We start from the raw sequence: 16,697 nt of genomic DNA, 5'->3' as shown, positions 1-16,697 counted from the left end.
ACTTTGATACCACGGCAAACAACTTTACCCTCCAAGTCCTCAATCTCAGCTTAAGCCTTTGCTGCGACACATCCCTCGATCCTTCTTTCTCCGTGGGTCTGAGTTTACTAATAAGTGACACCGATGTCCAGTTTCTATACATAATGGTTGCTTCGCCTGCAGTCTATTTACTATGTATAGCCAGCTTTTATGATCACTTAATCTACTTCTGTTCCTGCATCTGTACAATTGTCTAACAGTTTGAATTTTCTTCAGTGCACCACACACACACATGCAATCTTCTTTTCGCATAGGAATATTCACCTGGTTCTTTATTTCATCATCAATTCCTATAACGTGCATACATCTTCTTCAGCCAATCTTATAAGTGTGTCATGCTTGCTTCTTGTGACATCACCAGCTCCTCTTTCTATCATTTTCATATTCCTTCGGAGATCTTTCCCAAGAGATGTCATCTCTTCAGGCATACATCTGGTATGGTCTTTTCAGTGGATGCCATTTCTCGAACACTCGTCGCGGTATGGTCACATCTACTGGTGTCAAGCATGGTGCAGTTTCAGGCTTCCAGCATACAGGAAGCAGGGGTCCGGGCTTCCTGCAGAGGCATTCGGCTGCTCCTCTAGAAGTGTATCCAAATGATTACCTACAGCTCTGTCTGCAAGACCTGAACAGTGCCTGAAAGAGAGCCCGACACCTGCAGGCTAACCCTGCCCACCCCACCGGCCTCCATGTCGCATCCACCCACACCATCCCACCACCAAAATAGCTCAAAGTGTGAATGATACAGGCTCATAGTTGGTTCCATTTCTTCAATGTTGCAGGTAAGAAAAACACACAAATTCATACAGCAAATTCATTGCTGTCCCATTTTTCTGGTGTTCACTGGTAGTACTTTTTTAATATGGACAATTGTCCTTCAGAAAATGTCTTGTTTACCTAATTGTGACCAAAACTTGTAGATTTCATGAAGTAGCTCTGCAATATAGTGAGGGATTTTTTGTGACTCAAAAATAACATAACATTCAAAGGAAAGGAAAGACATTATAAATGGTGGACCAAAGACTAACGCACATTTCAATAAATTAAGGAGTATATATACATATATGCATTTATATATATCTTATTCTGTACTTATTAGAAAGTGTGACTGTTTGCAGAGAGAGAACGAACATATGACATTGGATGATGTCCATGTGCTCTGAGCCAGGACACTTTGATCCATGGCAGTCTGGTGGGATTATCGAATGCTCTCCAGCATCGTTGCACAGGCTGACCCATTTCCCCTCAGTAACCAAGCCATGAGGCAAAATCCTGTGCAAAGTGTTATAGGTTTTGACCCCATAGTGCCTACAGTTTGTTTTCGTTCCATTTTCAACGGGTAAACAAAACAATATACATATATATTCATTCAGTGAAAAAAACGTTGTTAAAGGGACATTAGGGTTAAGTTGCACTACTAAAAACCTATGAAATTCAATGAAAAAAACTTTGTTAAAGGGACATTATGGTTCCAAGTAAAACTGAAAACCCCCTGAAATTCGCCAGTTATGGTAACCTAAGCAACCATAACTCGCGCCACCACCGTGAATTTTCAGTTCCTGACTGTTGCTGACCTAGATATGTCAATAAAGGAAAAAAGAGGGAGCCAGACATATGATGTCATCAGTGATGTCATCAATAACATTTGTGATGTCATCTTTGATGTCCTGGGTGTTAGTCTTAGCAGTGCACGGTGGTGGCGCGAGTTATGGTTGCAAAGTTTTTTTCACTGAATTTCATAGGTTTTTAGTAGCGCAACTTAACCAGACCTGTTCGTACTGTTCGCAATCAAAATGGATGTGTCCTTAGGACACACAAGATGTCTGTATGTCCACAATTAATCAAAATGGGGGTGTCCTAAGGACACTATACCTGTTTGTAGTGTTCATAGTTAAAATGGGGGTGTCCGTAGGACACATACCATGTCCGCTTGTCTGCAATTAACCAAAATGGAGGTGTCCTAAGGACACTCTACCTGTTCCTACTGTCCATAGTTAAAATGAGGGTGTCCGCAGGACACACAAGATATCCTCCTGTCCACAATTAATCATAATGGGGGTGTCCTAAGGACACTATACCTGTTCCTACTGTTCGTAGTTAAAATGGGGTATCCGCAGGACACACAAGATGTCTGCCTGTCCGCAATTAATAAAAATGGGGGTGTCCTAAGGACACTATACCTGTTTGTACTATTCGCAGTTAAAATGGGGGTGTCCGCAGGACACTAAATCCATCCGCATGCCGTAATTATTCAAATTAAGATATCCTAAACACATTCCTCCTGTTCGCAATGTCCGCAACCAGAAGGAATATGTCCATAGAACATATATTGCGTCCGCCTGTCCGCAAAGTTCTGACGCACATTTATTTTATTCGGGGACTTGAACACTGTCCGTAGAGCACCCGCACGCATGTGTAGCACACTCTTGGGCCCTACGAACAGCACGTGTGTCGCACTTTTAATTAGTTCGGCGACTGGAATACTGTCCGTAGAACATCCACACGCATGCGCACAACCGACCCCACGCATTTGGTGTTCTACGAACAGCTGTCCCATTCATATTTGCGGACACTGTGCGGGTCCCTGAACATTTAAAAAGTGCTTTTTTTGAGCAATACAAGGTATTTTCCCATAGAAGTTCACCATTGCATATATTCTAGACAATGTCCCTGGAGATCGATACACTTTTTGGAACTTTTAAAGCACTTTTTTGGTGTTGGAAGTGTCCGCGTACGGTGCAGGTGTCCGCGAAGCACGCCCCAGCACACCTATAAAAGGCCACACCCCAGAGGTGATCCTCATTCTGTCTTTCTACTACTGCAGATTGACCTGATTTTGCTGTTTTTGCTTTTTGCTAAGAGCTGTCCTGATGGCATCCATGGCTGCTGCTGGTGCTACTGCTGTCTCAGCACCACCCCCAATCCCTCCACCACCATCTCCCCAAGGGCCTGCAGAGGGGTACATGCGTGAGGATGCAGAGGAGAGTGATGAAGAGGATGAAGAGAATGAGGTAGTGGAAGTCCCTACTACTAGCACTCATCGTGAATCTTGGGTGTGGAGGTTATTTAGCATTGTTGATGGAGTACCAAAAGCATGTGCTAACAAGGTGCGCTGCAATCAGTGCCACATGGTGCTAAGTCGTGGCAAGCCTGGTTCTTATAGCTATGGTACTACATCAATGAAGCGACACCTAAGGTCGTTACACGGTAGGGCTGTTTGTAAGGTTGTACCTTGCGATAAACATAGTAGGTTCAGTTCCTCTACAGCATCCTCCGTTTCAGCTCCTGCCACCACAAGAGACACTCCTGTGGGACAGCGCATCCCTCCAGCTGCCTTACAAGCCATACGTGATGCTGTTGACCCTTACCTTTCGAGGGTCACCGTATTGTGCATGTACTGCGACACAGTACTCTGCAGGGGGGAGACACTTCGAAGTGCTTTCAAGACTGTGGTCAAGGAGCATGAGAAGGACTGCCCACTACCTGAATAAGGCCCACCCTACATCCTCTCTCCACCTGCCCTTTCTTATGCTTGTGGTTGGTGTCCCTTCCTTATCTTCCTTTCCCCTCCTTTCCTTGTGTGTCGTGTTCAAAAAACCCCAAAAAATATGAAACAACAAAAAAAAACAAAAAATAGACTCTTTTCAAAGCCACCTTTCACAGTTCAAAAATAGAAGTGTCAATGAAATGCTGCAGGGCCCTGTGCATTTTGTAGGAGTCTACGGACAGTCTGCAAACTTTTAAAATGTTTGGGGTGCTGTCCTATCAGAACCATTGCACTTTTCTCAAGGAGGAAGTGGTGGCTCTGAAAAGAGCCTTTTGGTGGGTTTATTTTGTGTTTCAAAAACTTAGAATGGTCAACACCTATTCAAAATGGATTGTTATGATTCCAAAAAGGCTTCCAATGCTTTTTGTACATTTAGCAGAAACATCTGTTTGCCAGCATAAGTAAGATGTACTCCATCTCTGCGACAAAAAAATGTGTGTGCTACTGAACATAATATTTTCATTGTGAAAAGAGGATAAGCCAACATCTCGCAAAAAGGCACAAACAGCCTTGTTGACATTGCCCCTCACTTTCTCCATTTGTGGACCAAATGAAGAAGAACACAGCCACATTTGTCTCTGCGCTATACGAGAAAAAATTACTCGGGAGTTTGGAAACATGTCCATGACTCTCCCAAGTCCTTCTTTCATTGCAAATTGCAAAGAGATTCCAGACACATGTCCTAACTTGTTCCCTCCACAATGAATAATAAGAATGTCACTGTGTCACCAAAGTAGCACAAAGAGGTACCAAATCCAGCCACTTCATTCCACACACTCCATGCCAGTGCACTTCTACATGAGGTAATCCAAGATGTGCAGACACTCCACAGCGATCTGCATGCACCTCCAACCAATTTAGCCACGAATCTCCCAAAACCCAAACAATCTGCTTTCTGAAAAACACAGCCACAGCTATGTGCTCTCCTCTCAGGAAAAAGACTTTCTGACAAACTCTCTCCTTACACATCATACCCAGTAAACTTTATTGACCAATCCCTGGCTGCTAAATCTAATTTGCATACCTCTTAGCCTCAAAATCCCTGTATGTAATACGCACTGTCCGCGGACAACCTCAGTGTACGCGGACAAATCAAAAAATGTGAGAGTGGGAAATGAAAATGTAAATAGTGTACCCCATTTCCCCTTTGAGGTTGGCTCTGAAAAGAGCCTTTTTTGGGTTTTTTTTAAGATGCTTCAGAAACACCTTTTATTTTTATTTTTTTAATTTAGTTTCTTGTTTTCCTCCAAATATCTTCACATTACCTTCTCCAAGACAATCCTTATATTCCAAAACAGCATGGCATTTCTCATGAAAGATAAAGAAATGCCATCTACTTTAAAGTAAACAACATTACCAGATTCAATGTTGTCATTATTTCAAAAGAACATCCCAGTTCTAATCATAAAAGCAAATATGACTTGGTTAATTAAACAGTTCAAAAATCACATTTGAATGGGAAAACAGAAGGTGTCACACACAGGGACTAAATCAGTAAAAAAACATTATTTTATTGTAGAAAAATCAATATCATTTAAAAGACTGTGTTAAATCATACACAGATTGGAGAATAACCCTAAAACCAGGTTCTCCATAAACGGGACAATTACATACACAATATCAAATATAAAATGAAAAAAACATACAACATTAAAACAACGTTTGACATACAAACATTAGTATATAAATCATCTGTTGCATACTAATAATAACCCAACATGTTTCTGTCTGTTGACTTTTAGATGTCTGGGTTAGCTCTTCTTGAAATTCTGGAGTAAAACGTCCCCTCCAATCCGGGTGGGTATGGATCTAAACTTGATCCTTAATGCAATCTATAAAAACATACAATCACATTAAAAATTGTGTGTGTACCCAAAGTTTCCCAAATGTATACCTTTTTCAGTGTTAAACACAGAGATTGAATCGCATGGAGCACATTTTTTATGTGAGTAAAATGTTATACTGGGTATGCAATTACCTTGGATTTGAAAACGCGCATTTGTAGGCTTAATATTACTGAGGCTCATTAATGTATAGCAGTTAACCATGGGATGAGACATTGTTTTATGACTAAGGATATAACATTGTGCTAAGGGTTTTTATGGTTGCACTCTTAAATAAAACTTTCTTGGTATGCTCCTTTTCTTCTCGCCCCCCTCCCGCCCTTTTTTTAGACTAGGCATGAGGTTGTGGGGTTTAAAGAAATACTTCAGTAAGCTTTCATTGAGTCTACCAAATTTTTGTTGTAAGTAGCGAGTGAGCAGTGATTACTGTGTTTACAATCCTTAGATGGTTTCTGAAGAGTAAGAACTTGACCTAGGGGCCATTTTCAAGCCAGAACCTGTTCCGCGTCGCACTATCTTTGGGCAACTCATTTGGATACCTTATCTTTTAAGGTATGTTTGGCTTTTACTATTCAAGGTGACGGTTTCTCTTTTTACACGTCGGTATGCTTTGAATGTGACACAGTGTTTGTGTCTTTTTCTTTTTTCTTTTCCAGTGTGGTTCTACTCTAAATCCATTGAAAGGATTATCATTATAGGCAGCTGAAACACGGCTAATGTGACTGTACTATTGACAGCTTTGGATCCTTGGAATACGATTAATTGCAAGGTATATACTTATAGCAGATTTGTAGTGCTTTTTGTTTCCCCAAAGTGGGAATGAGGTAGTGGTGGCCTTATTAATTCAGGCTCCTGAGCTTTTTAGTGTGATGTTGACATAAGACATTAAAAAGGTATACATTTGGGAAACTTTGGGTACACACACAATTTTGAATGTGATTGTATGTTTTTATAGATTGCATTAAGGATCAAGTTTAGATTCATACCCACCAGGATTGGAGGGGACGTTTTACTCCAGAATTTCAAGAAGAGCTACCCCTGATGAATGTCAGACATCTAAAAGTCAACAGACAGAAACATGTTGGGTTATTATTAGTATGCAACAGATGATTTATATACTAATGTTTGTATGTCAAACGTTGTTTTAATGTTGTATGTTTTTTTCATTTTATATTTGATATTGTGTATGTTATTGTCCTGTTTATTGAGAACCTGGTTTTAGGGTTATTCTCCAATCTGTGCATGATTTAACACAGTATTTTAAATGATATTGATTTTTCTACAATAAAATAATGTTTTTTTACTGATTTAGTCCCTGTGTGTGACACCTTCTGTTTTCCCATTCAAATGTGATTTTTGAACTGTTTTCTTCTATACTATATATTATTGTCTTCATGTCCATAGACAGTGAAAGCAGTAGGTTTTGCAACTGACCTTTTTGTGGGGACCGTTTTGCTTTATTTGACTTCATTTATCTTGTTTTATCTTGTTTGGTTAATTAAACACCTAGCAACATTTTGGACAAAAAACAGAACTATTGTCCCATATTGCCCAAGGTAACAAAGCAGAAAAAATAACCTTGGCATTTGGATGGACTTTCATGATTGCCTGAACCAAGTTTTGGAAATCTTGCAACAAAGTAGGGGCACTGACATAGCCCAAATGCACAGCACCACAGTGCAGGACAGCTACATCTGGACTATTGAACCTAGCCATCTCCTGACAAACTTCGAGTATTGCCTGCAAATTAAAACCAGGCACAGTATTACACACCACCTGACTCCTTTTACATCAAAATTCTTTACCACATTCCTACATTTAGCATACTGCTCCAAACTACCAACAAACATATCTCCAAGCACCAACACCCAGACTTTCTCAACCTCTGCCCCAAAAATCTGCAACAAGCCAACAGATAGAAGATTAGCAAAAAAATAAAAATAAACACTGAAAACAATGAAAGAAATATATTGTACCACAACATAAAAAGTTTTTTTTTTAATCCAGCATGGATTTTTTTCCCACAAACCCAACGATTTAATAAACAAACACAGAAACTGAGCAAATTGCAGAGTACATCGGTTTGAACTGTAGTACTTCTAAAGTACTAAATATGAGGGTCGAAAAAATACAGAAATGTCTATTATGCAATGCAATAACTCATTATGAACTACCTACACTAACATATGATCTTTGCTTTTATCACAGAGATTGAAAAAGAATGTCTGCTCCAATTACCCATGTCATGAAAAAACTGCATACAACCACCAAAAGTCAAACAGTAAGCATATAATAAATGGACTCACAAACACCACTGCATAACACACCCACTCAAGCAAACATCTAACCATAGACTACAATCCAAAATGTTTACTGCCATGGGTATCTTATGCTACAGTGCTTGTTACCAAACTCTACAATCTTAACTGCATAGCCTAGCCAAAACTTTACATACAGACTCTACAAATTGAAGAGTACACAAGAATTTGGGTTGTGGATATTTGATGGGTGTTTGATTCTATGGGTGTGTTATGCTGCAGTGGTTGTGGCCAGGACTTAAAGAGTCTTGGGTGCATGGCCGGAGACTTCGGCCATGTACCCAAGACTCTATGCCCTGGCCAAAACCACCGCAGCATAACACACCCTTGCTACCAAACATTTTGACTGTGGTATGTGGACTGCTTGTAGGGGATATTAATTACAATCAATGTTCTACTAACAAAACTAAACCAATATTATACTAAAGTAAAATAGCTAGTAGTGCGCCCAGTGTTTAGTATGTCTGCGGACAGCCGCGCTGACTGTGGACACCTCAAACACATCAAGAGCTGCTGCAACCTAAATAAATACCGGATTTGAACCATCTCTTACTCCCCTACCGTCCCCAAGCACTCCTACACATCAACACACTCCCCAAAAGTAGATTTATGCTCACTTCCATGCCACGCTGTCCGCAGATGTCTGTGGATCCAAGATGGTGGGCACATCAAAGCAATGTGACACACCTCACGCCTCATCCCAACCAATTACAGAGCACGTCGCTTGTCCGCAGACACGACGCAAGCCAATTAGCCAATCGGTGTCCTGTCTGTGGAGCGAACAGGGAAGTGTGTCCACGGAGCGGACACAGATATCACACATTTTTGGAGACCTACTTTTTGGTCATTTTAAAAAGAATTACTGGACGGATTTCCACCAAATTGACAAAAGATCGCTTTTGGGACCAGGCCCCTGTTCCTGCCGCATATTTGGTGAAAATCCGCCAGCAGTTTGGCCTGTAGGCGTGAGCAAAGTTTTTTCTCCTTTCAGTCTATGTGGAAAAAAAAGAAATTGGGACCCCCTATAACTTCACCCATCCTTGACCAAACCTCACCAAACTTTGCAAAAAAATCCAGAGTAGGCCATATACTTTTTTTTCTACGTTTGGTGAGGATTCATCCAGGGGGAGCAAAATTATAAGCCACCCAAAAAATGCTCTTCCCATGGGTTTAGCAATAGCAACCTAACCATATATATATATATATATATATATATGCATATATATATATATGTATATTATTGTTAGGTCATAAAGACCACATATGGAAACTAAGGCACAATAACCATATACACTAGTAACACGACCGACACAAGGTTCGATTTCCAAACAAGTCTGGTTTATTTCAATGTATCTCAGTCGGCCGACTGGGTCTCAACATCTTGCAACGTTTGTTCCCAGACCTTGTGAGACGCAAGAGAGCGAGCAACGCTCAAGCAACAATATATATAAATTACATACAATCAGTACGAAGGCAATTCGATCTGTCCATAAACGTATCATTCGGGCTAGGGTTCGGTGATCGACAGAAGTGAAAATATGACACGTTATGACAAGTCATCATTCAGTCGAAACATAGTTATTCTAGCTATAGCAGCAGAGACAGCTTTCTTGTTATGGGGTACATAGAGCTCTTAGTTCAGCAAAAATATAATGTTCGTAGCAGAGAAACATTCCATAGCACATTATCTGTGTGTTTTGGTTCATGAGCTAAGGGTCAGAAAGTTCTGAAGCAGAAAATACCACTCTCCACAAAGGAGTAACGCTACAAGAATATAATTCATGGTTTAACTACCTTTTACTACAGCGTTTGCTAGACAGGCCGGCACCTGGACTACTGATTCGAAGTAGCTTCTGCTCGCCTTCAAGGTCTTAGTGAGAGAGAAGAACAATGTATCTCTTCATAGTTTGACATTCCTGTGTCATGCCTGCATGCCCTAAACAGAGATATCATGCCCACACGGCTCATAGAACAGCCAGTCCGTTCTATACCCACTGGAGTCTCTTCAGCAAACTCCCAGGGAAGCGTCCTTTTTAATAAAAGCACGCGCAAAATAACAATATCTTCTACATGCGCATTTGTCAGGGATGCAGGATCTGTTTCTTTAATCGGGGAATGTCACGTGGTGTTGTTGAAGACGTACACGTCTCACGCGAGTCTTCACGTGACTTGTATTTAAACCCGGAAGCGTTTCTGGATCCTTGCTTCTCATCGTTTCCTGTTCGGAGCTTGGAGTTTGTGTGCCGCATCTCCGGTCCTTTCTTCGCGTCTCCTGCACCACATCCTTTGGCAGTCTTCTCTACTCCCATTCAACTCAGAGTATTCGGCTGATTTCACTGCTGACATTTCCACCGCATTCCTCAGCGGTGCAACGTAAATCAGCTAAAAACGCTGCGTTTCCATCTGGAGCCATCAGCCTGTTCTATTGCCAACATTTTCACTGTGATCCTAAGCGGTGCAAAGTTTAACAGCTATCCAACGCTCCAATTCCATTCGGAACCGCCGGCTGACCACTGCATCGCGTGTCTCCATGGTGCATCATCACAGCTTTATCAGCGCTCCCACGCTACTCAGAGCAATCAACCCCCCCAGCTTCCATTACTCTAATTCCACTGGGACATGACTAGTCGGTATCTTTTCTTTCAGTCTGTTTATTTATTCAATCTTCTAACCTCCCTGGTTCTTTTAGGGATTACCTGTCACCTCTCGTAAGGGACCTTGACTTTCCATCATCCAATATCCACTTGGGTCTTCCATACAGGACTTGTGCACTGAACTTTTTAGGCGCTATCCTGAGTGCAACAACCCGATTCTAGTGCGGCCCTCGTTCTGTTCGGGTTAGTTCCTGTACTAACTACCTTCCCATTGCGTTACTTCTTGGATGACCTGTGGACTTTGGATTCTACTGGGGACTGTTACCATCACATGTTAGTGCTGTTCAGAAAGATTAATAATTTCAAATTGAATTTGGTATATACTAAATTCACTCTCATCTCTTTTCACAGTCCTGTAATCTTGGTCTCTTACACGCCCTTTTGTCACGCCGCGCACGCACGCGTGTGTGCCACTTACCTGCTGCGGGGATCCGGGTCCTCGGCCGCGGCAATCTCCTTCATGGAGTCTCTATCCGCGTTGGCGTCTTTCCTCACGACATCCCGCGGTCCGGGTCAGCTCCATGGGGGCAGCCATCTTGCATGTTCTGCGCATGCGCGGATCGTCAGTGTCCAATGTTTCGGGCATGCGCAGTAACAAGGACATGCGTCCCAGGCCTCGCTTTGGCCCCGGACTTTAAAAGAGCTCCGCATACACGGAAACAACGCGTCTCAACGCGGTTGTGCCGTGTATGCGCTGCTGGAGTCCTGCTTGCCTGTGCCTCCAGTCTCTTCAGCCCTTTTGCTCTGCCTTGCCTTGCTTTGCCCTGTCTTGCCTCTGCCATCTTGCCTGCTCCTTGGTGGTTCCTGCCCTTGGTCCCCAGTCCTGCCTTGTCCTTACCATCCTCCTGGTTCAGGGATCAGGGGAGGTCCAGTCTGGGTTCCCTGCCTAGCTTCCTTTCCTGAATTGATTCCTGTTCTGAGGGAGAGCCCTGCCCGTCCTCCCTATCCTTGCTGGCCTGTCCTTCCCTCCTTTTACCAGTCTTGTGCCCTGCCGGTACCTGTGCCTTTTCTGCCATCCTGGAAGTTCTGAAGAACAGTTTGTCTATCTACTGGTGTTACAAAGGACTTCGCTTAGCCTTCTCTGTCAGTGGAAACACTGTCCCGACGTCACGGTAATACAGAGAAGTGCCACCCGTGGCGTTGGGAGTTGGTTCAGTGCCGTCCTGTCATTTACTGTCAAGAGGGTGTTGGGTCGATTTCCTGCGTTACTGTTTCATCGGCATTGACACTCCGACAGACTGACAACCTCAACTCCACAGTCTCCAGGAAGAAAAGGTAACCAGTGATCTTGTGACGCCTTGTATAACACCTTTCCACTAATTACTCTCTTTAATTGTCATTCACACCCAGCTAGAGAGTGACATTAGTTGGAAGGTCTAATATCAACGGACGTCGTCCTACTCCTCTTCACTTCGGGGCAATTCCAATTGTATCCTTTTTCCATCAGTATCCTTTGAATTGGTGTTCTAGTGGTATTGTAACATCCTGTCTGTGTTAGTATTTCAGCATTCAGGGTGTGGCCTCCTACCGTGTGGTGAGTTCGAAGCATAGAATACATTTTGCAAAGCGTTTTGAAAGAAAAGAAAAAAGCAAATGGCTGGCATTTCACAAAATGGACGCCCTGTGGTTACATTGACGATTCTGCGATTGCGATGTTTGTCACATGATGCGATTGGTTTCTGCCCGACATACTATACATACTATAGGGTCGTTTCTGGTCTAACAAACCCTCCTTTTGGCCATAAGCCAAGAGCATCATCCATACATTGCGTCTTCATCGGACCACGTGTCCAATTCCGAACTACCCATACTACTGTAATCGTCATCAGAATTATTAATTGCCATACATTCTTTGATTGTTTCATTTTCGTGTTGTGCACCTTCATTTAATATGCGAGGAGGTTTCGTTTTGATTGCGTGTACACACTCATTTGTAATTTGGGAGCAGAGGATTGGCAGGCATTGTATGCAACAACAGCAGAACATGAGGATTCCAAATATCATGACCAAAATTGCAATTAGTTTCCATTCCCATGATCGCAGCAGTTCCCAAAACCAGGAACTTATATTCAGATTCCAACCACCTCTAGGAACATGAATTTCAGAACTCAGGACATGCAATTTTTTGATTGCTTCAAATATCATGGGGAGGAGTCACTTACGAATACACAGCACGCTGACCCCACCAATTTGCATGCCCCTCCACGATCAGCCAAAAAGATATCAAGGACCATTCAATTTTGAAGTGCAATTAATCTGATTGCTTTCTGTTTTAGTGTCATATTATAGAGTATATCTGTAGTTCCATTTATCATCTTCTCTAACACCCTGGACAGTTTCCTTATATTCCATGAATTCATTGCTTGTCCCTAAAATGGTATGAATGACTTCGAGATATCCCCTGCAAATTGTCCTGCAGTATCATCTCGTCGTGACCTGGATCTGGATAGTTTTGATATTTCAGAGGTTTCGGAAAGAAATACACCAGGTAAAAGTATACCTATATAACAGGTCCCTTCCCAAGTTCTAGGTAACCTAACCATGGATAGACCTGATCTCCACAAACAAAATAAACAGAACCTCCTATATATAATGGGTTCTCTTCTTGCTCAAGTATGGCAGAATTCATGCATCTAGTAAACGTTCTCACTGGATAAGAACCCTTTTTCCATAGGCAAAATGGAACAGAACGTGGACTGTGATTAATAGTATAGGAGGGAGGCACGGCATCTTTGTTTCCTACTGGAGTCATGTTAAAAGTGATTAGGGATTTGTAAGGCCTAGAGAGCCAATCTACTGGATTCATTGTTACCATGTTTATTTTGCTTGCGCGTGTAAATATGGAACAACCCACCGGTTCCAATACCACTCTTTCAAACTCATTTATGTTTGTTCCATCAAACTGACCACTAGCGCTATCATTCCACTTTCCATAAAATAACACCCTCAATGATGCATAACAGGCAGTATTAAGTGGCAAGGGATGTACATACCAACCTATTCCTCTTTCACCACGCTGGGGTATATGGGAACAGACCCAACAATTGGACCTATTCAAGATAGCATGAGTCATATTCATAATCAATAGCAATGTATTATTGTCGTAACCTTTTCTATGTCTAACTTCTTGTGAGTGGAGAGTATAAGAGAGCACATGTACTGGGCTCCTCATAGTAGGAGCATTGGTAGCAGTTAAAAGAGAGTTCAAAGGATGCACAGTTTCCAGATACCAAAATATTGGGACCAGTGTAATCAAAATGCAAAGCGGTATCATAATCATTAGCACTTTATTCTTTTCGAACCAAGTTTTTCTAGGAACAGGCTTAGTCTCTATTTCTATATCATCAACAGCATTGGTGCAGGAAGGAGCAGGAGCGATTATAGACATTGTCTTTCAATGTTTATCTCAGGAAAAGTTTTCAATGTTTGTCGGGGTAAGTTCTCCACCGCAACACACGTTAACAGCAAAGTGTTCAAGTAGCAGCAAAGCGTTCAGGCCAGTTCAGGCTATCCTGCTTAACAAATGACAGCAAGCTGATGAGAATCTGCACAGAGCTCCAAAAAAGGCAGGATCAAGTGTGAATTGTGTCGGTACCATATGCCCCTGCTCGTTCACGCAAGGTTTCACTGCTCCTTTACTTTTCAATGGTAGCACCAGGAAACCGCGTTTCAGAGCTTTCAATTTGATGCAGCTTGATACAGCTCACATGCTCCTTTTCCCTAGGCCTCCGTTCCCACTTTATCCATGTTGGGAACAAAGGCAAAACAAAGCACAGATCACTTCTGATTTTGTGAACATAGATTGTACCTTATGGCTCCAGGTACAGTATAATCGATGAACAATGCACTCTCATTTCCAGATGCAGGATCAGCGCCATCCTGCAATGCAGTGCAAGATGATAAGACAACGATTGGACAGAGTTGAGGCACCTTTGGCCTTTTGATCTTTGTTGCAATCTCCCCAGGCGCTTTTGTGGGTTTAGGAAGCACTTCTTACAGAGAACTGGCGATGGTATCTTTGTAACCAAGTGCAGCAGTATTTCTCTCGAGGTCAGGATCAAGCAGCTCTTTCAAAGGAAGTGGAATTCTTTTTGTGTGCGTTGCGTGGATCCAGTGCCTGTGCCCATCCAATCGGACTGCAGTCTGCATGGCCAATAAAACCAGGTAGGGCCCCTTCCATTGTAGTGCGAGTGAAGACTTTCTTTCAAAATCTTTAATCAATGTCTAGTCCCCAGGCTGCAGACAATGTCCTGGCCCGGTATATCTGACAGGAAGTGCCTTGTGCACCTTCTGATGAATTAAACGCAAGTTTTGAGTCAACTGTTTGCAATAATTAATAAGCAACTGGTTTTCGATGCCCCTCAGCCGTTTCGGCTGTGGAGCATTCCAAACATTTGCTGGTCTCCCCATAACTATTTCATAAGGGGAGAGTCCAGTCCTTGCTTGTACAGATGTTCTCATGCATAACAAAGCTAGCAGTAATGCATCGGGCCATTTCAAATTGCTCCCCTCACAGATCTTACTGAACTTATTTTTCAAGATACCGTTCTGACGTTCCACCCAACTGGCACTCATCAGGTGTCTGACCGAATGGAATCTTTGTCAATTTGGAGGCCTGCACAAATTTGTAATATCACGGCTGCAATAAAGTGCGGACCGTTATCTGACCATATGACACGTGGTAGGCCAAAACAGGGAAAGTACTCTTTTAGCATGACTTTAGCTGTGGTCATAGCTGTACAATTTTTCAGGGGATAGACCTCTACCCATTTGCTGAATGCGCAGACCACCACAAGGACATATTTATAGTTTTGGCATCTTCCCATTTCTATGAAATCAAAAAGGAGGACTTCAAACGGCATGGAGGGGGGCAAAACTTCCTACTGGCGTCACTGTTCCTTTTCCAATGTTATGCTGTAAACAGGTCATACAATTTTGAACCAATCTGTCAGCAGTTTCTCTAATGTGTGGATTCTGCCATACAGAATCTAGATGTTGAATCATTTTCTTAGCACATATGTGTGTTGGACTGTGGCCCATAGTGACCATTGTAATTACATAGGCATTTGGCAACATCCATCTTTTGTTCTGTTTGTCCACCCAAAAACCTTCAGAATCTAATTCTTCTGGACCCTCAGACCATGTTTTCATTTCATCTGCAGTAGCTTCTGCTTGCATTTCCTTAACTGTGGCAATCCCATTTTCTATCATGCAGGGTACTTCTTTCATTTTTTCAACATACATTTTTGTGTATAAATCAGTGGCAGTTTGTTTCGCAATTCTGTCTGCAAATGTGTTTCCCTTTCCAACATTACATGTTACTTTTTTATGCGCTTCACATTTCATTATTGCTAATTGTTTGTAAAGCGCAAGTGCTGACAGCAGTCTCACTATCAAAGTACCATGGTGGATTTTGGTTCCATGTGATGTCAGGAAACCCCTTTCAGCCCATAATTGACCAAAATTGTGTGCCACCCCAGAAGCATACTGACTGTCAGTGAATATGTTTACATTAAGGTTTGCAGAAATTTCACATGCTCATGTTAACGCTATTATATCTGCAGCTTGTGCTGAGTTATATGGGATTGTTTTGCTTTCTACAATACTTTTCAGTGTAGTGATAGCATATGCAGCAGTTGATGTACCATCGGATAAGTTAAAACAAGAACCGTCACAAAACAGTTCTCCATCTGGATCTTTCTGTGGGGTATCATTTAGATCAATTCTTCCTTTTGTCTCTTGTTTAGTAACCATTAAACAATCATGGGGGAATTCCATTTTAACCCCCTATTTCATTGGGAGAGGGCATTAACTGGGCCGGATTTAAAGCGCAACACCTCATAATCTGGATATGTGGTGCAAATAGAACTATTTCATACCTTGTTAATCTGGCTGATGTAAGGTGTTGCGTCTGCGTTCTATTTGAAAGAACGTCCACTGAATGGGGCACCATGACGGTTAAAGCATGACCTAAAACCATTCCCTCGGTTTGTTTTACTGACACAGCGGCTGCAGCAACAGCTTGCAAGCAGCACGGCAAAGCACATGCAACAGAATCCAAAATGGAAGAGAAATAGCCACATGGTCTATTTCTCCTCCTTAAAATTCTTGTCATAAAATGGCGTGCCTAAATCTGGAGCTGAACATAATGCAGCTTTGATCAAGTCAAATGCTTCTTGACATTCCATGTTCCATGGCAAAGGTAAGGTAACATTTTTCCTTGTCAATGCCACTATCGGTTTCGCAATCATACTGAAGTTCGCAATCCACTGCCTACAATATAAAGCCATGCCAA

At 42.2% G+C, this 16,697-nt stretch overlaps 1 protein-coding gene across 2 annotated transcripts in view; it reads right to left on the bottom strand.

Moving 5' to 3' along the window:
• The window catches only part of PKHD1 (PKHD1 ciliary IPT domain containing fibrocystin/polyductin), a 4,356,595-nt gene that overhangs the window by 3,762,302 nt on the left and 577,596 nt on the right, over positions 1-16,697 (bottom strand). The window lies entirely within an intron of this gene.

Source organism: Ambystoma mexicanum, chromosome 4p (assembly GCF_040938575.1).
Source record: "Ambystoma mexicanum isolate Mex_15411 chromosome 4p, UKY_AmexF1_1, whole genome shotgun sequence".
NCBI lineage: Eukaryota > Metazoa > Chordata > Amphibia > Caudata > Ambystomatidae > Ambystoma > Ambystoma mexicanum.
The sequence above is the reverse complement of the archived record's forward strand: the minus strand, read 5'-3'. Positions and strand labels throughout refer to the sequence as shown.